At 41.9% G+C, this 25,131-nt stretch overlaps 22 non-coding genes across 22 annotated transcripts; all 22 read left to right on the top strand.

The window, feature by feature from the left end:
* Positions 1–955: 955 nt before the first annotated feature.
* TRNAT-CGU lies at positions 956–1,027 on the top strand. The gene has a single exon. It is a non-coding gene; the product is annotated as a tRNA-Thr (tRNA).
* A 307-nt stretch (positions 1,028–1,334) lies between these two features.
* On the top strand, positions 1,335–1,406 carry TRNAT-CGU. Its single transcript has one exon. It is a non-coding gene; the product is annotated as a tRNA-Thr (tRNA).
* A 1,095-nt stretch (positions 1,407–2,501) lies between these two features.
* On the top strand, positions 2,502–2,573 carry TRNAT-CGU. Its single transcript has one exon. It is a non-coding gene; the product is annotated as a tRNA-Thr (tRNA).
* Positions 2,574–2,901: 328 nt separating this feature from the next.
* On the top strand, positions 2,902–2,973 carry TRNAT-CGU. The gene has a single exon. It is a non-coding gene; the product is annotated as a tRNA-Thr (tRNA).
* A 316-nt stretch (positions 2,974–3,289) lies between these two features.
* Positions 3,290–3,361, top strand: TRNAT-CGU. Its single transcript has one exon. It is a non-coding gene; the product is annotated as a tRNA-Thr (tRNA).
* A 1,106-nt stretch (positions 3,362–4,467) lies between these two features.
* TRNAT-CGU lies at positions 4,468–4,539 on the top strand. The gene has a single exon. It is a non-coding gene; the product is annotated as a tRNA-Thr (tRNA).
* Positions 4,540–5,242: 703 nt separating this feature from the next.
* Positions 5,243–5,314, top strand: TRNAT-CGU. Its single transcript has one exon. It is a non-coding gene; the product is annotated as a tRNA-Thr (tRNA).
* A 704-nt stretch (positions 5,315–6,018) lies between these two features.
* TRNAT-CGU lies at positions 6,019–6,090 on the top strand. Its single transcript has one exon. It is a non-coding gene; the product is annotated as a tRNA-Thr (tRNA).
* A 316-nt stretch (positions 6,091–6,406) lies between these two features.
* Positions 6,407–6,478, top strand: TRNAT-CGU. Its single transcript has one exon. It is a non-coding gene; the product is annotated as a tRNA-Thr (tRNA).
* Positions 6,479–16,813: 10,335 nt separating this feature from the next.
* On the top strand, positions 16,814–16,885 carry TRNAT-CGU. The gene has a single exon. It is a non-coding gene; the product is annotated as a tRNA-Thr (tRNA).
* Positions 16,886–17,213: 328 nt separating this feature from the next.
* Positions 17,214–17,285, top strand: TRNAT-CGU. The gene has a single exon. It is a non-coding gene; the product is annotated as a tRNA-Thr (tRNA).
* Positions 17,286–17,601: 316 nt separating this feature from the next.
* On the top strand, positions 17,602–17,673 carry TRNAT-CGU. The gene has a single exon. It is a non-coding gene; the product is annotated as a tRNA-Thr (tRNA).
* A 317-nt stretch (positions 17,674–17,990) lies between these two features.
* On the top strand, positions 17,991–18,062 carry TRNAT-CGU. The gene has a single exon. It is a non-coding gene; the product is annotated as a tRNA-Thr (tRNA).
* A 316-nt stretch (positions 18,063–18,378) lies between these two features.
* On the top strand, positions 18,379–18,450 carry TRNAT-CGU. The gene has a single exon. It is a non-coding gene; the product is annotated as a tRNA-Thr (tRNA).
* A 1,095-nt stretch (positions 18,451–19,545) lies between these two features.
* TRNAT-CGU lies at positions 19,546–19,617 on the top strand. Its single transcript has one exon. It is a non-coding gene; the product is annotated as a tRNA-Thr (tRNA).
* Positions 19,618–19,945: 328 nt separating this feature from the next.
* On the top strand, positions 19,946–20,017 carry TRNAT-CGU. The gene has a single exon. It is a non-coding gene; the product is annotated as a tRNA-Thr (tRNA).
* A 316-nt stretch (positions 20,018–20,333) lies between these two features.
* TRNAT-CGU lies at positions 20,334–20,405 on the top strand. Its single transcript has one exon. It is a non-coding gene; the product is annotated as a tRNA-Thr (tRNA).
* Positions 20,406–21,221: 816 nt separating this feature from the next.
* TRNAT-CGU lies at positions 21,222–21,293 on the top strand. Its single transcript has one exon. It is a non-coding gene; the product is annotated as a tRNA-Thr (tRNA).
* A 316-nt stretch (positions 21,294–21,609) lies between these two features.
* TRNAT-CGU lies at positions 21,610–21,681 on the top strand. Its single transcript has one exon. It is a non-coding gene; the product is annotated as a tRNA-Thr (tRNA).
* Positions 21,682–21,997: 316 nt separating this feature from the next.
* Positions 21,998–22,069, top strand: TRNAT-CGU. Its single transcript has one exon. It is a non-coding gene; the product is annotated as a tRNA-Thr (tRNA).
* Positions 22,070–23,549: 1,480 nt separating this feature from the next.
* On the top strand, positions 23,550–23,621 carry TRNAT-CGU. The gene has a single exon. It is a non-coding gene; the product is annotated as a tRNA-Thr (tRNA).
* Positions 23,622–24,761: 1,140 nt separating this feature from the next.
* TRNAT-CGU lies at positions 24,762–24,833 on the top strand. The gene has a single exon. It is a non-coding gene; the product is annotated as a tRNA-Thr (tRNA).
* The last annotated feature ends 298 nt before the right edge of the window (positions 24,834–25,131 follow it).

Genomic DNA, 25,131 nt, shown 5'->3' with positions numbered 1-25,131 from the left:
TCATCCAGTCCCCTGCTGTCGCCAATTCCTCTGTCACCGAGTCCCCTGCTGTCACCAAGTCCTCTGTCACCCAGTCCCCTGCTGTCGCCAATTCCTCTGTCGCCCAGTCCCCTGTTGTCGCCAAGTCCTCTGTCATCCAGTCCCCTGCTGTCGCCAATTCCTCTGTCACCGAGTCCCCTGCTGTCGCCAAGTCCTCTGTCACCCAGTCCCCTGCTGTCGCCAAGTCCTCTGTCGCCCAGTCCCCTGCTGTCGCCAAGTGCTCTGTCGCCCAGTCCCCTGCTGTCGCCCAGTCCTCTGTCACGCAGTCCTCTGTCACCCAGTCCCCTGCTGTCGTGACATGCTGAATCTGGTGACAAGGGACAAGTGGCAAGTGACATTTCCGAGTGTCTCCGATGCTCTCCGGTGCCCCCCACCTCTGACCACATGCGGTATTGCATGCAATTAAAGTCAATGCGGAACAAATTATTTTCGTTTCCATTAACTTCAATGGGGAAACTCACTTTTATATGTGAGTACTTTGGATTACGAGCATTCTCCTGGAACGGATTATGCTCGTAATCTGAGGTTCCACTGTAATATATATATATATATATATCCCCTAGCCCTATGTGCTTTCATATCTGTCTTATCTTTATATAATACGCTCTTTAAATGTTTCTTTAAAATGTATGGTTTTCTCTTTTATAAACAAGAAAATAATGACGTTATGATGTTGGGCTGGTATAATAATGCTATGGGGCTGGTATGAAAGGTTTTCCAGGGCTGGTTTTTACTCCCAGTCCGGCCCTGCCAATGTACTGGAGAGAAAGAGCAAAGGCTGGGGCCTTACTACAAGAATTAGATGATCTGGAAAAAAGAATTTTTGCTCAACATGAAGATGACCTAGGCTATAATGACCAAATATAACTTGTGTGCTTTCTTAGAGATTAAACATTAAACCACAATTCCTGTAGGGGGCGCAGTGGCCAAGTGGTAAGGCGTTGGTCTCGTAAACCAAAGATCATGGGTTCAATCCCCATCTGTGCCGAACCCAACCTATTCTACTGAGTGCTATAAACATTTGTGGTGAAGATGAGCTGTGGAAGCTCAGCTTCTATCTACATGAATTATGACACAACAGTGTAAAATCGGTCAGCAACAGGACAATTATACGGAGCAAGACTAGTCCCCAATGTACTGGAGAGAAAGAGCAAAGGCTGGGGCTTTACTACAAGAATTAGACGATCTGGAAAAAAGAATTTTTGCTCAACATGAAGATGACCTAGGCTATAATGTCCAAATATAACTTGTGTGCTTTCTTAGAGATTAAACATAAAACCACTTGTCCTGTAGAGGGCGCAGTGGCCAAGTGGGAAGGTGTTGGTCTCGTAAACCAAAGATCATGGGTTCAATCCCCATCTGTGCCAAACCGAACCTATTCTACTGAGTGCTATAAACATTTGTGGTGAAGATGAGCTGTGGAAGCTCAGCTTCTATCTACATGAATTATGACACAACAGTGTAAAATCGGTCAGCAACAGTACAATTATACGGAGCAAGACTAGTCCCCAATGTACTGGAGAGAAAGAGCAAAGGCTGGGGATTTAAGAAAATAATTAGACAATCTGGAAAAAAGAATTTTTGCTCAACATGAAGATGACCTAGGCTATAATGACCAAATATAACTTGTGTGCTTTCTTAGAGCTTAAACATAAATCCACTTGTCCTGTAGAGGGTGCAGTGGCCAAGTGGTAAGGCGTTGGTCTCGTAAACCAAATATCATTGCTTCAATCCCCATCTGTGCCTCCCTATTTAAACCCAACCTATTCTGCTGAGTGCTATAAACATTTGTGGTGAAGATGACCTGTGGAAGCTCAGCTTCTTTCTACATGAATTATGAGACAACAGATGACACAACAGTGTAAAATCGGTCAGCAACAGTACAATTATACGGAGCAAGACTAGTCCCCAATGTACTGGAGAGAAAGAGCAAAGGCTGGGGATTTAAGAAAATAATTAGACGATCTGGAAAAAAGAATTTTTGCTCAACATGAAGATGACCTAGGCTATAATGTCCAAATATAACTTGTGTGCTTTCTTAGAGCTTAAACATAAATCCACTTGTCCTGTAGAGGGTGCAGTGGCCAAGTGGTAAGGCGTTGGTCTCGTAAACCAAATATCATTGCTTCAATCCCCATCTGTGCCTCCCTATTTAAACCCAACCTATTCTACTGAGTGCTATAAACATTTGTGGTGAAAATGACCTGTGGAAGCTCAGCTTCTTTCTACATGAATTATGAGACAACAGTGTAAAATTGGTCAGCAATAGGATAATTATACTGAGCAAGACTAGTCCCCAATGTACTGGAGAGAATGAGCAAAGGCTGGGGCTTTACTACAAGAATTAGACGATCTGGAAAAAAGAATTTTTGCTCAACATGAAGATGACCTAGGCTTTAATGACCAAATATAACTTGTGTGCTTTCTTAGAGCTTAAACATAAAACCACTTGTCCTGTAGAGGGCGCAGTGGCCAAGTGGTAAGGCGTTGGTCTCGTAAACCAAAGATCATGGGTTCGATCCCCATCTGTGCCTCGTTATTTAAACCCAACCTATTCTACTGAGTGCTATAAACGTTTGTGGTGAAGATGACCTGTGGAAGCTCAGCTTCTTTCTACCTGAATTATGAGACAACAGATGACACAACAGTGTAAAATTGATCAGCAATAGGATAACTATACTGAGCAAGACTAGTCCCCAATGTACTGGAGAGAAAGAGCAAAGGCTGGGGCTTTACTACAAGAATTAGACGATCTGGAAAAAATAATTTTTGCTCAACATGAAGATGACCTAGGCTATAATGACCAAATATAACTTGTTTGCTTTCTTAGAGCTTAAACATAAAACCACTTGGCCAGTAGAGGGCGTAGTGGCCAAGTGGTAAGGCGTTGGTCTCGTAAACCAAAGAACATGGGTTCGATCCCCATCTGTGCCTCGTTACTTAAACCCAACCTATTCTACTGAGTGCTATAAACATGTGTGGTGAAGATGACCTGTGGAAGCTCGGCTTCTATCTACATGCATTATGACACAACAGTGTAAAATTGGTCAGCAATAGGACAATTATACTGAGCAAGACTAGTCTCCAATGTACTGGAGAGAAAGAGCAAGGGCTGGGGATTTAATAAAATAATTAGACGATCTGGGAAAAAGAATTTTTGCTCAACATGAAGATGACCTAGGCTATAATGACCAAATATAACTTGTGTGCTTTCTTAGAGCTTAAACATAAAACCACTTGTCCTGTAGAGGGCGCAGTGGCCAAGTGGTAAGGCGTTGGTCTCGTAAACCAAAGATCATGGGTTCGATCCCCATCTGTGCCTTGTTATTTAAACCCAACCTATTCTACTGAGTGCTATAAACGTTTGTGGTGAAGATGACCTGTGGAAGCTCAGCTTCTATCTACATGAATTATGACTCAACCGTGTAAAATTGGTCAGCAATAGGACAATTATACTGAGCAAAACTAGTCCCCAATGTACTGGAGAGAAAGAGCAAAGGCTGGGGCTTTAATACAAGAATTAGACGATCTGGAAAAAAGAATTTTTGCTCAACATGAAGATGACCTAGGCTATAATGACCAAATATAACTTGTGTGCTTTCTTAGAGATTAAACATAAAACCACATGTCCTGTAGAGGGCGCAGTGGCCAAGTGGGAAGGTGTTGGTCTCGTAAACTAAAGATCATGGGTTCGATCCCCATCTGTGCCTCCATATTTAAACCCAACCTATTCTACTGAGTGCTATAAACATCTGTGGTGAAGATGACCTGTGGAAGCTCAGCTTCTTTCTACATGAATTATGAGACAACAGATGACACAACAGTGTAAAATTGGTCAGCAAGAGGACAATTATACTGAGCAAGACTAGTCCCCAATGTACTGGAGAGAAAGAGCAAAGGCTGGGGCTTTACTACAAGAATTAGACGATCTGGAAAAAAGAATTTTTGCTCAACATGAAGATGACATAGGCTATAATGACCAAATATAACTTGTGTGCTTTCTTAGAGATTAAACATAAAACCACTTGTCCTGTAGAGGGTGCAGTGGCCAAGTGGGAAGGTGTTGGTCTCGTAAACCAAAGATCATGGGTTCGATCCCCGTCTGTGCCTCCATATTTAAACCTAACCTATTCTACTGAGTGCTATAAACATTTGTGGTGAAGATGACCTGTGGAAGCTCAGCTTCTTTCTACATGAATGATGACACAACAGTGTAAAATTGGTCAGCAATAGGACAATTATACTGAGCAAGACTAGTCCCCAATGTACTGGAGAGAAAGAGCAAAGGCTGGGGCTTTACTACAAGAATTAGACGATCTGGAAAAAAGAATTTTTGCTCAACATGAAGATGACCTAGGCTATAATGACCAAATATAACTTGTGTGCTTTCTTAGAGCTTAAACATAAAACCACTTGTCAATTGTAGAGGGCGCAGTGGCCAAGTGGTAAGGCGTTGGTCTCGTAAACCAAAGATCATGGGTTCGATCCCCATCTGTGCCTCGTTATTTAAACCCAACCTATTCTACTGAGTGGTATAAACATTTGTGGTGAAGATGACCTGTGGAAGCTCAGCTTCTATCTACATGAATTATGACACAACAGTGTAATATTGGTCAGCAATAGGACAATTATACTGAGGAAAACTAGTCCGCAATGTACTGGAGAGAAAGAGCAAAGGCTGGGGCTTTACTACAAGAATTAGACGATCTGGAAAAAAGAATTTTTGCTCAACATGAAGATGACCTAGGCTATAATGACCAAATATAACTTGTGTGCGTCCTTAGAGCTTAAACATAAAACCACTTGTCCAGTAGAGGGCGCAGTGGCCAAGTGGTAAGGCGTTGGTCTCGTAACCAAAGATCATGGGTTCGATCCCCATCTGTGCCTTGTTATTTAAACCCAACCTATTCTACTGTGTGCTATAAACGTTTGTGGTGAAGATGACCTGTGGAAGCTCAGCTTCTATCTACATGAATTATGACTCAACAGTGTAAAATTGGTCAGCAATAGGACAATTATACTGAGCAAAACTAGTCCCCAATGTACTGGAGAGAAAGAGCAAAGGCTGGGGCTTTACTACAAGAATTAGACGATCTGGAAAAAAGAATTTTTGCTCAACATGAAGATGACCTAGGCTGTAATGACCAAATATAACTTGTGTGCTTTCTTAGAGATTAAACATAAAACCACTTGTCCTGTAGAGGGCGCAGTGGCCAAGTGGGAAGGTGTTGGTCTCGTAAACCAAAGATCATGGGTTCGATCCCCATCTGTGCCTCCATATTTAAACCCAACCTATTCTACTGAGTGCTATAAACATCTGTGGTGAAGATGACCTGTGGAAGCTCAGCTTCTTTCTACATGAATGATGACACAACAGTGTAAAATTGGTCAGCAATAGGACAATTATACTGAGCAAGACTAGTCCCCAATGTACTGGAGAGAAAGAGCAAAGGCTGGGGCTTTACTACAAGAATTAGACGATCTGGAAAAAATAATTTTTGCTCAACATGAAGATGACCTAGGCTATAATGACCAAATATAACTTGTGTGCTTTCTTAGAGCTTAAACATAAAACCACTTGTCCTGTAGAGGGCGCAGTGGCCAAGTGGTAAGGCGTTGGTCTCGTAAACCAAAGATCATGTGTTCGATCCCCATCTGTGCCTCGTTATTTAAACCCAACCTATTCTACTGAGTGGTATAAACATTTGTGGTGAAGATGACCTGTGGAAGCTCAGCTTCTATCTACATGAATTATGACACAACAGTGTAATATTGGTCAGCAATAGGACAATTATACTGAGCAAAACTAGTCCGCAATGTACTGGAGAGAAAGAGCAAAGGCTGGGGCTTTACTACAAGAATTAGACGATCTGGAAAAAAGAATTTTTGCTCAACATGAAGATGACCTAGGCTATAATGACCAAATATAACTTGTGTGCGTCGTTAGAGCTTAAACATAAAACCACTTGTCCAGTAGAGGGCGCAGTGGCCAAGTGGTAAGGCGTTGGTCTCGTAAACCAAAGATCATGGATTCGATCCCCATCTGTGCCTCGTTATTTAAACCCAACCTATTCTACTGAGTGCTATAAACATTTGTGGTGAAGATGACCTGTGGATGCTCAGCTTCTATCTACATGAATTATGACACAACAGTGTAAAATTGGTCAGCAATAGGACAATTATACTGAGCAAGACTGGTCCCCAATGTACTGGAGGGAAAGAGCATAGGCTGGGGATTTACTACAAGAATTAGACGATCTGGAAAAAAGAATTTTTTCTCAACATGAAGATGACCTAGGCTATAATGACCAAATATAACTTGTGTGCTTTCTTAGAGCTTAAACATAAAACCACTAGTCCAGTAGAGGGCGCAGTGGCCAAGTGGTAAGGCGTTGGTCTCGTAAACCAAAGATCATGGGTTCAATCCCCATCTGTGCCAAACCCAACCTATTCTACTGAGTGCTATAAACATTTGTGGTGAAGATGAGCTGTGGAAGCTCAGCTTCTATCTACATGAATTATGACACAACAGTGTAAAATCGGTCAGCAACAGGACAATTATACGGAGCAAGACTAGTCCCCAATGTACTGGAGAGAAAGAGCAAAGGCTGGGAATTTAAGAAAATAATTAGACGATCTGGAAAAAAGAATTTTTGCTCAACATGAAGATGACCTAGGCTATAATGACCAAATATAACTTGTGTGCTTTATTAGAGCTTAAACATAAATCCACTTGACCTGTTGAGGGTGCAGTGGCCAAGTGGTAAGGCGTTGGTCTCGTAAACCAAATATCATTGCTTCAATCCCCATCTGTGCCTCCCTATTTAAACCCAACCTATTCTGGACGTCAGAGACCCTGAAGGGGGCGGAGTAACAACATGGCGCCGTAAGGAATCAGGGCGGCAGCAGCAGCAGCTCCATGCTCCTCTCCAAAGTGACTAGACACATGGACTTGAAGCGAATTCACCCCTGGCTATCGCCATTTCCTACCTCTGCTCGATGCGCCTGGCGAGGGTGAGGGATATCCGTGCGGAGTATTGGAGCTCGGCTGGGAGCTCTCCCCCCCCGTCCCCCCGGAGATCGATCGCGTCGCTGAGGGGTGTGTCTGTGCCCCTGGTTTACGGAGCTGTGCGGTGTCCTGGATGTCCCCGGGCGGAGCGTCAGCTGCTGCGTCTACAGCGATTGGTCACCAGGCGGAGTGACGGAGGAGGAGGTAGCCACTGGGGGACTGTGACACGAGATCCTGTTGGGTGCTGCTACGGACGCCGACCTTGGCTCAGCTGGCGAAGAGATGCTGGGGAGGTGAGCAACCCTGGGCTCTGGAAGAAGGCTGGCTAAGCTGAGTGGGTAACGCTCAGCCCTCCATGTATCCATAAAGCGGACAAGACGGATGAATCCCTCTTCCCTGTACAGGTCTTGGACTGCCAGGAACTTGAGGTGAGGGGAGAGAGAGAAGCTAAGAGCGAGGAGGTGGTGGGATGAAAAATGTGAATAAGACTGCTGACTGGTCAAGGTATTATTGAACTGTTGCTTGGCTTTACTTTGCTGACACCTTGCTAAAGGTAACAAGTGAATAAGATTGAATAGGATTGCTGCTCGGCTACTGCACTGTTGAACTGTTACCAGGCTGCTATCTTATTGCCTCCTTGCCAAAGGAAATATGTTGGTTACAAACGTATAAAAATGCATATATAAGAGCTTTCAAGTGCATATAAGCTCCAAGGATCGCTGGAAAAAGGATTTTATTGTCTGTCTGATCTGAAGTGGGCATAGGACTGTTAAAACTCTGTTGAAATAAGGAGTAGATACACACACACTCTGTCAGCCTCTGTCACACACCCTGTTAGTTTGCCAGCCTGGGAGGGATAGATATTTTAACAATATACAGTATTAAAATCCCTATATACAGGTATTGGATAAAGGGTAAGATGGTGCGGAAGGCCCCAAAAAATACGCAGGGAGGGGGCTCAGGCCGCAGCACAATGAGGACATATCTCGTGACTGAAGGCCCGGATCGGACCCTGGTTAGTCCCAAAGGAGATAGCGGTAATGGTGTATCTGGGACACCCATAAAGAGTAAAGGTCAGACTGAGGGGGAGGCCGCGGGAAAAAATAAGGATCAATCCCCGGTAGTAAAAGTTCAGAATAAAGCTCCAAAGACCCCGGAGAGCCAACAACAACCCAGTCTATTCTCGGATACCTCCCCTGAGGACACCCAAGCCCCAACAACTAAGCAGGATATGATGGACATGACAGAAATGATATTACGCTTAGAAAGAACCATCAAGGGAGAAATGGGAGCAACAAGAAAAGATATACAGAGTGTATTACAGAGAGTGGAAGGGATAGAGGAACAGCTGGAGGAGCACAAAAATGCAATATCGGAATTAAGAGATAGAGCTGACATGGACTGGGCAGAAATAAGAAATGCTCGATATAAACTAGAGGACCATGAGAACCGCAGCAGAAGAAAAAATTTGCGTATTAGAGGTCTTCCGGAGGAAGTCAAGGATATAGAATTGGGGGAGGTGCTGCGAGGAATATTCAATACAGTTCTAAAAAGGGAGGTGACAGCTCCTATGCACTTTGAACGGGCTCACAGAATACAAAAACCATATAACATACATAGAGACCTACCAAGGGACACTATAGTTAGATTCCTAGAATATAATCAAAAAGAACTGGTATCTCAAGGTTCAAGGAATTCTGCCGCTTTGGAATACAAGGGTGTCAAATTACTCTTGTTTTCAGATCTGTCACCAGAGACACTTGCACGAAAAAGGGCACTGAAGCCATTAACTAGTCACCTACAGACAAAGGCCATTCCGTATAGATGGGGTTTCCCAGCATGCCTGTCGGTTAAGAACCAGGGGGTCTCCGCGGTTATTCGTTTCCCTGAAGATGTAAAGGAATTCTGTAATAGGCTGAATATTCAGCCAATGCAGATTGACAATTGTGAAAAGAGACCTCCAGCCTGGAGAAGATGGAGGGAACAGGATTGGAATAGGACATAGACTATTAAGCTTATTTTCTGATGTGGGGTGCTCTCTCTAGGGTATTGGGGTGCAGGGAAGTGGGGGTAGGAGGGTGGAGGACAAGGGTGGCTGGTTTCCAGGTATCCGGGGGGATTGTTTTCTTCATTTTCCATCCTCATCTCCCTTATTTTTTGTTAACAGATTTTTGTAAGGCTAGCGTCTAGAGAGAGGGGGAAAAAAAAACAAAAACAAAAAAAACCGGATGTCACTTGGGGAGGGGGGAAACATGGAGCTGATATGCCGTCCCTGGACCAGGAGCCGTCCCCGATTTAGTGGACGGGGCCTGGGAAATGGGGGGCCATAACAGGCATCCCGCGGAAAGGCCCACTCGGCAAGTGGCCTGGGTGGCCACAGACCGAGTGAGTCTTAGCATTGAGGTTCAATGCGTTGGGGGTGGGTTGGGAGAGGGTGGGGGGTATATGTTGTCTATGTGGTCTCAAGGTACTCTGAATAAGAATTTTTTGATTGTCATTGGTTGGATGCTGAACCAAGAGTATGGTCTAGTTTTTTTATATATGAAGAAAGGGCCTAGAGTCTCTCGTGCCCTGTGGGGGTACGATATGCGCTGCCTATTGGGAAAAAAAGCGGGGAAAAAAAAATGGCTGCATTAAAGATTGTTACGTACAATGTACGAGGGTTAAATAGCCCAAGCAAGCGGTATCAGATACTACAGGATATGAAGAGACTCTCGGCCAATATAGTATTTCTGCAGGAAACCCATTTAAAGATAACATCAAAGATCAGATTAAATTCAAAGGAATTTCCTACATGGATCCATAGTTATTCTCCTAACAAAAGATCAAAGGGAACTGCAATAGGGTTTGACAGGAACATACGGTTCTCCCTAGAAGCTACAGAAATTGATCCTGATGGAAGATACTTATTTGTCAAGGGTACTTTATTGAATATGAGATATACATTGGTAAATGTATATTGCCCCAATGTAAGGCCGGCCGTATATCTGAGAAAAATTTTGAACAAATTAGAAGGATTTAGAGAGGGTATGGTGATCCTAGCTGGCGACCTAAATTTTGTATTCGATCCATTACTAGATACCCAGCCGGTGTCATTGAGGTCAGAAGGGAAATACCTTAGAATGATTAAACATAAACTATATCAGATGCAGTTGGTGGAGGCTTGGAGAATCTTCCACCCAAAAGACAAGGATTTTACATATTTCTCATCGGTTCATGAGTCATATTCAAGAATCGACCATGTCCTGCTAGATCATCGGCTGCTTGAAGGACTGATAAAGATAGAAATAAAATCGATAACGCTGTCTGACCATGCCCCAGTGGTGATGTCCCTGGATTCAGGGGAGATCCCGGCTGGACAGACAGTGTGGAGACTAGATGAGTCCCTAATCAACAACAGTAAAACAGCCGAGGACCTAGAAAAGGACATGTCTGTATTCTTTAAAGAAAACGATATTGAAAATATCGCCCCATCCACGCTCTGGGAAACGCACAAGGTATACATGAGAGGGAGGCTGATAGCAGAAAAAGCCAAGAGGAGGAAGATTAGGCAGGCACGGAAACAAACATTACTAGAAGAAATTCAGGCCCTCGAACGGAAGCACAAAGAATTTCAGGAAGAGCAAGTTCTAAAGGTACTAACTAAAAAGAGAGAAGAACTTCGTGACCTCTTGGAACAGGAAACAAAATGGATATTTAACAACATGAATAACAAATTTTATGCCCTAGGTAATAAACCGGGGAGACTGCTAGCAAGGACCATAAAACCAAGAAACACACAGAACTCTATACTGAAAATAAAAGATATAAATGGGGTTGTGAGACACTCCACTAGTGAAATAACCAAAATATTCTATGAATATTACCAAAATCTATATAATGTGAACAAAGGACAAGGGGCCACAGAAGCTCAGAATAAAAGGGAGAAAATTAAACAATACTTAGAAAAGGTTAAAACCCCAGACCTAGCAGAGGAAGTAATAAGTAATCTAGAGAAAGAAATAACAAAAGAGGAAATAACCCAAACGATCAGGAGTATTAAAATAGGAAAGAGTCCTGGCCCAGATGGGTATACGTCACTATATTATAAAAGATTTGGGGGGATATTAGCTCCATTCTTTCAGAAATACATGAATTCTATAGGGGAGGGCTTGGCAATACGTAAGGAGGCTCTGAATGCGCACATAACCTTGATAGAGAAGGAGGACAAGGATCCCTCCCTCTGTGCCAGTTATAGGCCCATATCTTTGATAAATGTGGATATAAAAATCTATTCAAAAATCCTTGCCGAGAGAATAAGACCACTCCTAGCAGGTCTAATAGACAATGACCAGGCAGGGTTCATACCTGGGAGAGAAACGAGAGAAAATATTTTAAGAGTGATATTTTTGATACAGAAAGTGAAAAAGAATAAAGATCCAGTAGTATTCCTGTCTTTAGATGCCGAAAAGGCGTTTGACAGGTTGGATTGGCAATTCATGTTAGCGAACCTATCCCATATAGGATTGGGCCCAAGTATGCTGAGGTGGATAGGGGCCTTGTATTCACAACCCTCTGCCCAGGTGAGGGTGAATGGCACCCTGTCAGACAGCTTCCCACTTTTTAATGGGACCCGGCAAGGATGTCCGCTATCGCCCCTCTTATTCGTCCTATCATTAGAGCCATTATTGGAAACAATACGGATGAACCAGGAAATAGAAGGGATAGGACTGGAGAGAAGAGAGCATAAGATATCTGCATTTGCGGATGACATGATGCTATTTGTATCTAATCCTAGGAAGACACTGCCCAGGATAATGTCGGAATATGAACAATATGGCGAGATCTCGAACCTTAAAATTAATAAAGAAAAAACTGAGATTTTGAGTATATCATTAAGCCCACAAGATCGCAGGGAACTTGAAGTCCTCTATCCATTTAAATGGAAGCAGAGGAGGATGAAATATCTAGGTATCTTCCTGTCCAGCACAGAAAGATATCTCTATGAAGACAACTATATATTATTATTGAATAAAGTAAAATCAGAGTTAAAAGGATATAGTATAGACAGAGTATCTTGGTGGGGAAGGATTAATACCATAAAGATGATGATTCTACCTAAAGTTCTATATGTTTTTCAAACACTTCCGATAAAAATACCAGAAACTTATTTTAAAGTCCTAGAAAGGATAATAAGGGGTTTTATATGGAGGGGGAAAAAGCCCCGTATAGCAGCAGAGACCCTGATTAGACCTAAAGAGGAAGGAGGAATGCAGCTGCCGGACTTTAAAAGGTACTATGAGGCGGCGGTATTAAGGAGGATTACAGACTGGGCCCAGGCCGAGGGTGGAAGTAAAAAAAAGTGGGTGGAAGTCGAAGAGAGTTTAAGTAAAAAAGAGCTTGGAGATACAATATGGGTACCGCGGCAATTCAGAGGACTGCCTCAGGATATTCCTGTAATAACAAAAGAAACTCTTAGAATTTGGGATAAGGTCTGTAGGACAAAAAAATGGCTGTATAATAGCCCGCTGTTGCCGCTTACGGGTACAGACTTCTTCCCACCGGGCAAGGGAGGGGGGATGTACTTGAAGTGGGCAACCTCGGACACTCTAAAACTGAAGGATGTATTGAAGGGTAATGTACTCTGCTCGTTGGCAGAACTCCAAGAGAGATACGGTCTGTCCCTAGGGGACAGGTGGAGGTACAGACAAGTCCAGCATTTTGTGGGTACTTTGCCAAAACCCCTGCGAGCTATGAATGAATTAAATCAATGGGAAAAATATATGACCCAAGGAGAATTGGGAAGACAGGGAATATCAGGTATCTACAAAATGCTGACAACCAAGATAGAACTAGGGAGACTGAAAATAATAGAGAACTGGGAAATAGAGCTTAATCAAACGATATCCAATGAAAAGAGGAGACAGGTATTAGACTATGTCCAGGCCACATCGATGGATGCAAAAGTAAAAGAAACCAACTATAAGTTACTTACTAAATGGTATTTTGTTCCAATGAAATTACACAGAATGAGTAGTGAGGCCTCTTCCCTATGCTGGAGGGAGTGTGGGATGGAGGGAACCCATGCCCACATATGGTGGCAGTGCCCCCTCATACAGGTATATTGGAGGGAGATATTGGCGTTGGTTAAAAAAATAAGTGGATATGAAATAAGGTATGATCCATGGGAATGTCTGTTTCATACTACGAGTCTGCCCAGGAAAAAGTATAGAGGTTCCTTGGTCCCATTCCTATTGAATGGAGCCAAGGCACTAATCCCCAGAAACTGGAGGAAAAAAGAAGCACCCTCGATTGGAGAGTGGTTTCAAGAAATTGATAAAATGAAACTGATGGAGGAATTGTGGTCCTTCCATGTGGATTTAAGATCAAGACATGAAGTGATCTGGAGGAGATGGAGGGAGTATAGGGCTGGGAGAGGGGGTGATGGGGAGGGAGGGAGTGGTGGGGAGTAGAGGAGGGGGGAGGGAGAGGGGTAGATATTGTCCTCCTTCTCGGGCCCCCCCCCCCTTTTCCTTTTTTTTTTTTTTTTCTTTCTCTCTCCTCTTCTTCTTTTCCTTTTTTTTTCCTCTCTCTTTCTCCTTCTTTTTTTTTTTTTTTTTTTCTCCACCTCCCTTCCTTCTCTCCTACACGAGAATATACACAACAAGGGGACTATGCCCCATATAATATTTTTTCTTATTTACCTCTCACAATATAGGGGAATTTTTCTTCCTTTTTTTATTACCCCTATATGTGTGTTTGCACTCTAATAATATTGATGATATACACAATAATGATTATTATATCATATAATGGATTGGTCCCTTCCCCCACCTCACCCCTAATACACAATAGGCGGAAATTCTTCCCCCTAGGAATAATTTTTGTATTTTTTTTTCTCCCTCACACCTTTCACAATGTAGGGAAACTCGGCTTCCCTTAAAAGAAAGGGGGGAGGAAGATAATTAAACTCCTTCTCTCCCTTTTTCTTTTTTTTTCCTTTTGTTTTGCCTCTTTTTATTTATTTATCTATTTATTTATTTATTTTTTCCCCCCTTCTAGTAGAGTATACACAATTAAGGGGAATTATCCCCCCATATGTTAATTAGATTAATTATGTTCTTTTTTGTCTAGCACTAATAGGGGAATTGCCTTTTTTTTCTACTCCCCTTCTTATTAGATATATTTTTTCCTTTAATTTGTCTTTACATATTTTTTCTTTCTTTTTTTTTTTTTTCTCTCACATTTAATGTATTGACACAACAAGGGGAAATATCCCCCATAGTATATTCTTGTCTAAGCACTTACCTTTCATGATCTAGGGGAGGGGGGTATGGAAGGAGAAGGAACTGGAATGTATGTTAGTTTGGGTATGTGTGTGAATGGTATGTGTGTAAGTATATGTGTATGTGTATGTATACGTATATGTGTATGTATATGTATATATATATATATATATATATATATATATATATATATATGTGTGTATGTGTGTGTGCATATATGGGTATATATGTATATTTCCTTTCTTTTTTTTTTTTTTTTCTTCTTTCTTTCATCCATCTTTGTTTTTGTTTTTATTATTTTATCTCTCTAATGCCTCGTTACCCCACGCCCCCATCTCCCCCACCTATCCCGCCCCCCCCTCCATTAGGGGCTTTGGAGCCCTCTCACCCGGTGCTCCTCATAAAGAATGCAATGGGAAAAATTAGATCTAGAGGCAAAGTGGTAAGGAATATCCTAGAAGAAATACCGTCTGAAGATGTCTCCCCTTTTATCTCTTTTATCTATATTAGTGTAAGGGGTACCTAATCGAGACCATGTATGTTGTTAGTCTATATGTTGATTTTATGTTGTATTTACTGTAATGTCTAGAAAAAATATAATAAAGGAATTTGGAAAAAAAAAAAAAAAAAAAAAACCCAACCTATTCTGCTGAGTGCTATAAACATTTGTGGTGAAGATGACCTGTGGATGCTCAGCTTCTTTCTACATGAATTATGAGACAACAGATGACACAACAGTGTAAAATCGGTGAGCAACAGGACAATTATACCGAGCAAGACTAGTCCCCAATGTACTGGAGAGAAAGAGCAAAGGCTGGGGATTTAATAAAATAATTAGACGATCTGGAAAAATGATTTTTTGCTCAACATGAAAATGACCTAGGCTATAATGACCACATATAACTTGTGTGCTTTCTTAGAGCTTAAAGCGGGGGTTCACCCTAGAATAATTTTTTTTTTTTTTATTCTATCATAAAATTCGGCATCGTAGCGCGAGCTACAGTATGCCGGTCTTACATTTTTTATCCCCGTACTCACTGTTTAATCCAACCTAGACGATTCCGTCTGCCCACGGGGAATGGGTGTTCCAATCCAGACGGAAAGTGATTGACGGCCGGCTTTGGCGCGTCACGCTTCTCCGGAAATAGCCGAAATAGGCTTGGCTCTTCACGGCGCCTGCGCTACGATTAAACAGTGAGTACGGGGTTAAAAAATGTAAGACCGGCATAGTGTAGCTCGCGCTACTATGCCGGATTTTATGCTGAAATGTTGTTCAGCAGGGTGAACCACCGCTTTAAACATAAAACCACTCGTCCTGTAGAGGGTGCAGTGGCCAAGTGGGAAGGTGTTGGTCTCGTAAATCCAAAGATCATGGGTTCGATCCCCATCTGTGCCTCCATATTTAAACCCAACCTATTCTACTGAGTGCTATGAATGTTTGTGGTGAAGATGACCTGTGGAAGCTCAGCTTCTATCTACATGAATTATGACACAACAGTGTAAAATTGGTCAGCAATAGGACAATTATACTGAGCAAAACTAGTCCCCAATGTACTGGAGAGAAAGAGCAAAGGCTGGGGATTTACTACAAGAATTAGACGATCTGGAAAAAATAATTTTTGCTCAACATGAAGATGACCTAGGCTATAATGACCAAATATAACTTGTGTGCTTTCTTAGAGATTAAACATAAAACCACTTGTCCTGTAGAGGGTGCAGTGGCCAAGTGGGAAGGTGTTGGTCTCGTAAACCAAAGATCATGGGTTCAATCCCCATCTGTGCCTCCCTGTTTAAACCCAACCTATTCTGCTGAGTGCTATAAACATTTGTGGTGAAAATGACCTGTGGAAGCTCAGCTTCTTTCTACATGAATTATGAGACAACAGATGACACAACAGTGTAAAATCGGTCAGCAACAGTACAATTATACGGAGCAAGACTAGTCCCCAATGTACTGGAGAGAAAGAGCAAAGGCTGGGGATTTAAGAAAATAATTAGACGATCTGGAAAAAAGAATTTTTGCTCAACATGAAGATGACCTAGGCTATAATGACCAAATATAACTTGTGTGCTTTCTTAGAGCTTAAACATAAATCCACTTGTCCTGTAGAGGGTGCAGTGGCCAAGTGGTAAGGCGTTGGTCTTGTAAACCAAATATCATTGCTTCAATCCCCATCTGTGCCTCCCTATTTAAACCCAACCTATTCTGCTGAGTGCTATAAACATTTGTGGTGAAAATGACCTGTGGAAACTCAGCTTCTTTCTACATGAATTATGAGACAACAGTGTAAAATTGGTCAGCAATAGGATAATTATACTGAGCAAGACTAGTCCCCAATGTACTGGAGAGAATGAGCAAAGGCTGGGGCTTTACTACAAGAATTAGACGATCTGGAAAAAAGAATTTTTGCTCAACATGAAGATGACCTAGGCTTTAATGACCAAATATAACTTGTGTGCTTTCTTAGAGCTTAAACATAAAACCACTTGTCCTGTAGAGGGCGCAGTGGCCAAGTGGTAAGGCGTTGGTCTCGTAAACCAAAGATCATGGGTTCGATCCCCATCTGTGCCTCGTTATTTAAACCCAACCTATTCTACTGAGTGCTATAAACGTTTGTGGTGAAGATGACCTGTGGAAGCTCAGCTTCTTTCTACCTGAATTATGAGACAACAGATGACACAACAGTGTAAAATTGATCAGCAATAGGATAACTATACTGAGCAAGACTAGTCCCCAATGTACTGGAGAGAAAGAGCAAAGGCTGGGGCTTTACTACAAGAATTAGACGATCTGGAAAAAAGAATTTTTGCTCAACATGAAGATGACCTAGGCTATAATGACCAAATATAACTTGTTTGCTTTCTTAGAACTTAAACATAAGACCACTTGTCCAGTAGAGGGCGTAGTGGCCAAGTGGTAAGGCGTTGGTCTCGTAAACCAAAGATCATGGGTTCGATCCCCATCTGTGCCTCGTTACTTAAACCCAACCTATTCTACTGAGTGCTATAAACATGTGTGGTGAAGATGACCTGTGGAAGCTCGGCTTCTATCTACATGCATTATGACACAACAGTGTAAAATTGGTCAGCAATAGGACAATTATACTGAGCAAGACTAGTCTCCAATGTACTGGAGAGAAAGAGCAAAGGCTGGGGATTTAATAAAATAATTAGACGATCTGGAAAAAAGAATTTTTGCTCAACATGAAGATGACCTAGCCTATAATGACCAAATATAACTTGTGTGCTTTCTTAGAGCTTAAACATAAAACCACTCGTCCTGTAGAGGGCGCAGTGGCCAAGTGGTAAGGCGTTGGTCTCGTAAACCAAAGATCATGGGTTCAATCCCCATCTGTGCCTTGATATTTAAACCCAACCTATTCTACTGAGTGCTATAAACGTTTGTGGTGAAGATGACCTGTGGAAGCTCAGTCTTCTATCTACATGAATTATGACTCAACAGTGTAAAATTGGTCAGCAATAGGACAATTATACTGAGGAAAACTAGTCCCCAATGTACTGGAGAGAAAGAGCAAAGGCTGGGGCTTTACTACAAGAATTAGACGATCTGGAAAAAATAATTTTTGCTCAACATGAAGATGACCTAGGCTATAATGACCAAATATAACGTGTGTGCTTTCTTAGAGATTAAACATAAAACCACTTGCCCTGTAGAGGGCGCAGTGGCCAAGTGGGAAGGTGTTGGTCTCGTAAACCAAAGATCATGGGTTCGATCCCCATCTGTGCCTCCATATTTAAACCCAACCTATTCTACTGAGTGCTATAAACATCTGTGGTGAAGATGACCTGTGGAAGCTCAGCTTCTTTCTACATGAATGATGACACAACAGTGTAAAATTGGTCAGCAATAGGACAATTATACTGAGCAAGACTAGTTCCCAATGTACTGGAGAGAAAGAGCAAAGGTTGGGGCTTTACTACAAGAATTAGACAATCTGGAAAAAAGAATTTTTGCTCAACATGAAGATGACCTAGGCTATAATGACCAAATATAACTTGTGTGCTTTCTTAGAGATTAAACATAAAACCACTTGTCCTGTAGAGGGCGCAGTGGCCAAGTGGGAAGGTGTTGGTCTCGTAAACCAAAGATCATGGGTTCAATCCCCATCTGTGCCAAATCCAACCTATTCTACTGAGTGCTATAAACATTTGTGGTGAAGATGAGCTGTGGAAGCTCAGCTTCTATCTACATGAATTATGACACAACAGTGTAAAATCGGTCAGCAACAGTACAATTATACAGAGCAAGACTAGTCCCCAATGTACTGGAGAGAAAGAGCAAAGGCTGGGGATTTAAGAAAATAATTAGACAATCTGGAAAAAAGAATTTTTGCTCAACATGAAGATGACCTAGGATATAATGACCAAATATAACTTGTGTGCTTTCTTAGAGCTTAAACATAAATCCACTTGTCCTGTAGAGGGTGCAGTGGCCAAGTGGTAAGGCGTTGGTCTCGTAAACCAAATATCATTGCTTCAATCCCCATCTGTGCCTCCCTATTTAAACCCAACCTATTCTGCTGAGTGCTATAAACATTTGTGGTGAAGATGACCTGTGGAAGCTCAGCTTCTTTCTACATGAATTATGAGACAACAGATGACACAACAGTGTAAAATCGGTCAGCAACAGTACAATTATACGGAGCAAGACTAGTCCCCAATGTACTGGAGAGAAAGAGCAAAGGCTGGGGATTTAAGAAAATAATTAGACGATCTGGAAAAAAGAATTTTTGCTCAACATGAAGATGACCTAGGCTATAATGACCAAATATAACTTGTGTGCTTTCTTAGAGCTTAAACATAAATCCACTTGTCCTGTAGAGGGTGCAGTGGCCAAGTGGTAAGGCGTTGGTCTCGTAAACCAAATATCATTGCTTCAATCCCCATCTGTGCCTCCCTATTTAAACCCAACCTATTCTGCTGAGTGCTATAAACATTTGTGGTGAAAATGACCTGTGGAAGCTCAGCTTCTTTCTACATGAATTATGAGACAACAGTGTAAAATTGGTCAGCAATAGGATAATTATACTGAGCAAGACTAGTCCCCAATGTACTGGAGAGAATGAGCAAAGGCTGGGGCTTTACTACAAGAATTAGACGATCTGGAAAAAAGAATTTTTGCTCAACATGAAGATGACCTAGGCTTTAATGACAATATATAACTTGTGTGCTTTCTTAGAGCTTAAACATAAAACCACTTGTTCTGTAGAGGGCGCAGTGGCCAAGTGGTAAGGCGTTGGTCTCGTAAACCAAAGATCATGGGTTCGATCCCCATCTGTGCCTCGTTATTTAAACCCAACCTATTCTACTGAGTGCTATAAACATTTGTGGTGAAGATGACCTGGCGAAGCTCAGCTTCTTTCTACCTGAATTATGAGACAACAGATGACACAACAGTGTAAAATTGATCAGCAATAGGATAACTATACTGAGCAAGACTAGTCCCCAATGTACTGGAGAGAAAGAGCAAAGGCTGGGGCTTTACTACAAGAATTAGACGATCTGGAAAAAATAATTTTTGCTCAACATGAAGATGACCTAGGCTATAATGACCACATATAACTTGTTTGCTTTCTTAGAGCTTAAACATAAGACCACTTGTCCAGTAGAGGGCGTAGTGGCCAAGTGGTAAGGCGTTGGTCTCGTAAACCAAAGATCATGGGTTCGATCCCCATCTGTGCCTCGTTACTTAAACCCAACCTATTCTACTGAGTGCTATAAACATGTGTGGTGAAGAGGACCTGTGGAAGCTCGGCTTCTATCTACATGCATTATGACACAACAGTGTAAAATTGGTCAGCAATAGGACAATTATACTGAGCAAGACTAGTCTCCAATGTACTGGAGAGAAAGAGCAAAGGCTGGGGATTTAATAAAATAATTAGACGATCTGGAAAAAATAATTTTTTCTCAACATGAAGATGACCTAGGCTATAATGACCAAATATAACTTGTGTGCTTTCTTAGAGCTTAAACATAAAACCACTAGTCCAGTAGAGGGCGCAGTGGCCAAGTGGTAAGGTGTTGGTCTCGTAAACCAAAGATCATGGGTTCGATCCCCGTCTGTGCCTCCATATTTAAACCTAACCTATTCTACTGAGTGCTATAAACATTTGTGGTGAAGATGACCTGTGGAAGCTCAGCTTCTATCTACATGAATTATGACACAACAGTGTAATATTGGTCCGCAATAGGACAATTATACTGAGTAAAACTAGTCCGCAATGTACTGGAGAGAAAGAGCAAAGGCTGGGGCTTTACTACAAGAATTAGACGATCTGGAAAAAAGAATTTTTGCTCAACATGAAGATGACCTAGGCTATAATGACCAAATATAACTTGTGTGCGTCCTTAGAGCTTAAACATAAAACCACTTGTCCAGTAGAGGGCGCAGTGGCCAAGTGGTAAGGCGTTGGTCTCGTAACCAAAGATCATGGGTTCGATCCCCATCAGCTATGAAGAAGCACTAAGGCATAGTGCGAAACGTCAGCTTTTCTTTTGTTGTGCTGTTTTTTGCTGTGGCATGTATTTTGTGATTTTTAATTAAAGGAGGAGTTTTTTTTGGAGTGCGGCTGTCCCAGCTTTTTTCCTTCATCCTAACCTGCATTTTGATTGCACTGCCTGCACCCTTGGCTCGGACCACAGGGGTCGGATTGCCTGGTTCTCTTTGAGCGGTTACCCACTCTCTCAATAGGACAATTATACTGAGCAAGACTGGTCCCCAATGTACTGGAGGGAAAGAGCAAAGGCTGGGGCTTTACTACAAGAATTAGACGATCTGGAAAAAAGAATTTTTGCTCAACATGAAGATGACCTAGGCTATAATGACCAAATATAACTTGTGTGCTTTCTTAGAGATTAAACATAAAACCACTTGTCCTGTAGAGGGCGCAGTGGCCAAGTGGTAAGGCGTTGGTCTCGTAAACCAAAGATCATGGGTTCGATCCCCATCTGTGCCTCGTTATTTAAACCCAACCTATTCTACTGAGTGCTATAAACATTTGTGGTGAAGATGACCTGTGGATGCTCAGCTTCTATCTACATGAATTATGACACAACAGTGTAAAATTGGTCAGCAATAGGACAATTATACTGAGCAAGACTAGTCCCCAATGTACTGGAGAGAAAGAGCAAAGGCTGGGGCTTTACTACAAGAATTAGACGATCTGGAAAAAATAATTTTTTCTCAACATGAAGATGACCTAGGCTATAATGACCAAATATAACTTGTGTGCTTTCTTAGAGCTTAAACATAAAACCACTAGTCCAGTAGAGGGCGCAGTGGCCAAGTGGTAAGGCGTTGGTCTCGTAAACCAAAGATCATGGGTTCAATCCCCATCTATGCCTCCCTATTTAAACCCAACCTATTCTACTGAGTGGTATAAACATTTGTGGTGAAGATGACATGTGGAAGCTCAGCTTCTATCTACATGCATTATGACACAACAGTGTAAAATTGGTCAGCAATAGGACAATTATATTGAGCAAGACTAGTCCCCAATGTACTGGAGAGAAAGAGCAAAGGCTGGGGCTTTACTACAAGAATTAGACGATCTGGAAAAAAGAATTTTTGCTCAACATGAAGATGACATAGGCTATAATGACCAAATATAACTTGTGTGCTTTCTTAGAGATTAAACATAAAACCACTTGTCCTGTAGAGGGTGCAGTGGCCAAGTGGTAAGGCGTTGGTCTCGTAAACCAAAGATCATGGGTTCGATCCCCATCTGTGCCTCGTTATTTAAACCCAACCTATTCTACTGAGTGCTATAAACATTTGTGGTGAAGATGACCTGTGGATGCTCAGCTTCTATCTACATGAATTATGACACAACAGTGTAAAATTGGTCAGCAATAGGACAATTATACTGAGCAAGACTAGTCCCCAATGTACTGGAGAGAAAGAGCAAAGGCTGGGGCTTTACTACAAGAATTAGACGATCTGGAAAAAAGAATTTTTGCTCAACATGAAGATGACCTAGGCTGTAATGACCAAATATAACTTGTGTGCTTTCTTAGAGATTAAACATAAAACCACTTGTCCTGTAGAGGGCGCAGTGGCCAAGTGTGAAGGTGTTGGTTTCGTAAACCAAAGATCATGGTTTCGATCCCCATCTGTGCCTCCATATTTAAACCCAACCTATTCTACTGAGTGCTATAAACATCTGTGGTGAAGATGACCTGTGGAAGCTCAGCTTCTTTCTACATGAATGATGACACAACAGTGTAAAATTGGTCAGCAATAGGACAATTATACTGAGCAAGACTAGTCCCCAATGTACTGGAGAGAAAGAGCAAAGGCTGGGGCTTTACTACAAGAATTAGACGATCTGGAAAAAAGAATTTTTGCTCAACATGAAGATGACCTAGGCTATAATGACCAAATATAACTTGTGTGCTTTCTTAGAGCTTAAACATAAAACCACTTGTCCTGTAGAGGGCGCAGTGGCCAAGTGGTAAGGCGTTGGTCTCGTAAACCAAAGATCATGTGTTCGATCCCCATCTGTGCCTCGTTATTTAAACCCAACCTATTCTACTGAGTGGTATAAACATTTGTGGTGAAGATGACCTGTGGAAGCTCAGCTTCTATCTACATGAATTATGACACAACAGTGTAATATTGGTCAGCAATAGGACAATTATACTGAGCAAAACTAGTCCGCAATGTACTGGAGAGAAAGAGCAAAGGCTGGGGCTTTACTACAAGAATTAGACGATCTGGAAAAAAGAATTTTTGCTCAACATGAAGATGACCTAGGCTATAATGACCAAATATAACTTGTGTGCGTCGTTAGAGCTTAAACATAAAACCACTTGTCCAGTAGAGGGCGCAGTGGCCAAGTGGGAAGGTGTTGGTCTCGTAAACCAAAGATCATGGTTTCGATCCCCATCTGTGCCTCCATATTTAAACCCAACCTATTCTACTGAGTGCTATAAACATCTGTGGTGAAGATGACCTGTGGAAGCTCAGCTTCTTTCTACATGAATGATGACACAACAGTGTAAAATTGGTCAGCAATAGGACAATTATACTGAGCAAGACTAGTCCCCAATGTACTGGAGAGAAAGAGCAAAGGCTGGGGCTTTACTACAAGAATTAGACGATCTGGAAAAAAGAATTTTTGCTCAACATGAAGATGACCTAGGCTATAATGACCAAATATAACTTGTGTGCTTTCTTAGAGCTTAAACATAAAACCACTAGTCCAGTAGAGGGCGCAGTGGCCAAGTGGTAAGGCGTTGGTCTCGTAAACCAAAGATCATGGGTTCAATCCCCATCTGTGCCTCCCTATTTAAACCCAACCTATTCTACTGAGTGGTATAAACATTTGTGGTGAAGATGACCTGTGGAAGCTCAGCTTCTTTCTACATGAATTATGACACAACAGTGTAAAATTGGTCAGCAATAGGACAATTATATTGAGCAAGACTAGTCCCCAATGTACTGGAGAGAAAGAGCAAAGGCTGGGGCTTTACTACAAGAATTAGACGATCTGGAAAAAAGAATTTTTGCTCAACATGAAGATGACCTAGGCTATAATGACCAAATATAACTTGTGTGCTTTCTTAGAGCTTAAACATAAAACCACTTGTCAATTGTAGAGGGCGCAGTGGCCAAGTGGTAAGGCTTTGGTCTCGTAAACCATAGATCATGGGTTCGATCCCCATCTGTGCCTCGTTATTTAAACCCAACCTATCCTACTGAGTGCTATAAACATTTGTGGTGAAGATGACCTGTGGAAGCTCAGCTTCTATCTACATGAATTATGATACAACAGTGTAATATTGGTCAGCAATAGGACAATTATACTGAGCAAAACTAGTCCGCAATGTACTGGAGAGAAAGAGCAAAGGCTGGGGCTTTACTACAAGAATTAGACGATCTGGAAAAAAGAATTTTTGCTCAACATGAAGATGACCTAGGCTATAATGACCAAATATAACTTGTGTGCGTCTTAGAGCTTAAACATAAAACCACTAGTCCAGTAGAGGGCGCAGTGGCCAAGTGGTAAGGCGTTGGTCTCGTAACCAAAGATCATGGGTTCGATCCCCATCAGCTATGAAGAAGCACTAAGGCATAGTGCGAAACGTCAGCTTTTCTTTTGTTGTGCTGTTTTTTGCTGTGGCATGTATTTTGTGATTTTTAATTAAAGGAGGAGTTTTTTTGGAGTGCGGCTGTCCCAGCTTTTTTCCTTCATCCTAACCTGCATTTTGATTGCACTGCCTGCACCCTTGGCTCGGACCACAGGGGTCGGATTGCCTGGTTCTCTTTGAGCGGTTACCCACTCTCTCAATAGGACAATTATACTGAGCAAGACTGGTCCCCAATGTACTGGAGGGAAAGAGCAAAGGCTGGGGCTTTACTACAAGAATTAGACGATCTGGAAAAAATAATTTTTTCTCAACATGAAGATTGTCCTGTAGAGGGCGCAGTGGCCTAGTGGTAAGGCGTTGGTCTCGTAAACCAAAGATCATGGGTTCGATCCCCATCTGTGCCTTGTTATTTAAACCCAACCTATTCTACTGAGTGCTATAAACGTTTGTGGTGAAGATGACCTGTGGAAGCTCAGCTTCTATCTACATGAATTATGACTCAACAGTGTAAAATTGGTCAGCAATAGGACAATTATACTGAGGAAAACTAGTCCCCAATGTACTGGAGAGAAAGAGCAAAGGCTGGGGCTTTACTACAAGAATTAGACGATCTGGAAAAAATAATTTTTGCTCAACATGAAGATGACCTAGGCTATAATGACCAAATATAACTTGTGTGCTTTCTTAGAGATTAAACATAAA

Source organism: Rana temporaria, chromosome 1 (genome assembly GCF_905171775.1).
Source record: "Rana temporaria chromosome 1, aRanTem1.1, whole genome shotgun sequence".
Lineage (NCBI taxonomy): Eukaryota > Metazoa > Chordata > Amphibia > Anura > Ranidae > Rana > Rana temporaria.
Note: the sequence above shows the minus strand (reverse complement) of the source record. Positions and strands in the feature narration are given on the sequence as shown.